Source organism: Cricetulus griseus (assembly GCF_003668045.3).
Source record: "Cricetulus griseus strain 17A/GY chromosome 1 unlocalized genomic scaffold, alternate assembly CriGri-PICRH-1.0 chr1_0, whole genome shotgun sequence".
NCBI classification, from domain to species: Eukaryota; Metazoa; Chordata; class Mammalia; order Rodentia; family Cricetidae; genus Cricetulus; species Cricetulus griseus.
Genome location: NW_023276806.1, coordinates 108,134,240 through 108,135,627, shown reverse-complemented (window position 1 = coordinate 108,135,627; position 1,388 = coordinate 108,134,240).

Sequence of the window (1,388 nt, the reverse complement as noted above, 5' to 3'; positions counted from 1 at the left end):
CCTTTGGAAGGGCAGCCACAGCAGCAGGACACAAGCTCTGTGTCCCAAGACTTGCAGTGTGAAAGGTCTGGGGACCCAGATGTGGCTGTGCAGCCAGGTCAGTTAGCAGGGCCTGTGAGTTTGAGAGCCCTGCTTTCAACATGCTGATATTTCTTCATCTGAACCAGTCTATACCAGTTCTTTCTGCTATTCCTTAATTCATAATGTTGCAGAAAGTTTTTTCGTTGTTGTTGTTTTTCCTTTTAAACTTTGCAGTTGAGAAATAAGGGAAAAAATTGGGACCTTAAAATTTTAATTCATTAATTTTTAAATGTCAGGGCCTCATGTAGCTTAGACTGGCCTTAAAGCCCCATGTAGTTATGGATGACTTCATACTTCTAATTCTGGGATTACAGGCATGTGGCATCATGTCAGTTTATGTAGTGTTAAAGACTAAACCAGGAGCTTGTGCATACTAGGCTAGTGCTCCACCAATTAAAGTATGATCCCTACTCTAAGGATGTGGTAGTTCAAGATCAATAAACATGGAGGCCTTGCGTCTTCCAACTCCTGTGTGTCCAGCCAAAGGCAACCTGCACACTGCGTTCCTAGCCAGCTCCATCACAGATCTTCTCAGCTAGATGGGACTATTTCCTGGTGAATTTTGGATTGTAGTTTATGTCTGCTGAAATGCCAGAGAAGTCACCATCACAGATTTTCCTAAATAATGGGAGTCATTGTATTTAATGTGTTTGGGAAGGAAATAAAGTGAGAATGGAACTTGGATAGCTATGCAACTAATTTCTAAGGTAGCATACTAAAAATAATTGTGGACTAGATAAGGGAGTGGATGAATTCAATGGAATTTGCCTAAATTATACAACAAAAGAACATCCATCAGTGTGTCTACCATTCATTTATCTCCTGCTAGTCATCTATCACAATCATCACCACCACAATTTACCTTGTTATTCTTGGTTGTTTGAAATGAAAAAAAAATGTAAGGAATGTCTCTCCTTCTGTTTTTTGACTATATAGTATATATTGGGCAGAATAAGTGTGATTTATATAACCTAATTCTCACAGGCAGATTATTTATTTTCCATTTTTATTAGTAAATTTACAGTGTTTAATATTAAAGAATTGTTCAATGTTTTCGCTAAGATACACCCTAGGGGAAGTGAATGCACATTTCAAACTGTAATTCATATTGCCAGATCATTGTGAAATTTTATACTAATTTATACTTTAATACAACATTTATGAGTCTTTACTTCTTTCCATTTATAGCAAATATTGATGAAGCAGTTTTCCAAATTTGTTGATTGCAAAGTAAATAATTTATCTCATTGTTTAGTTTAAATCCTCCCAGCTACTGGTGAGACCAAACTCTGTTGTATGTGAATGAC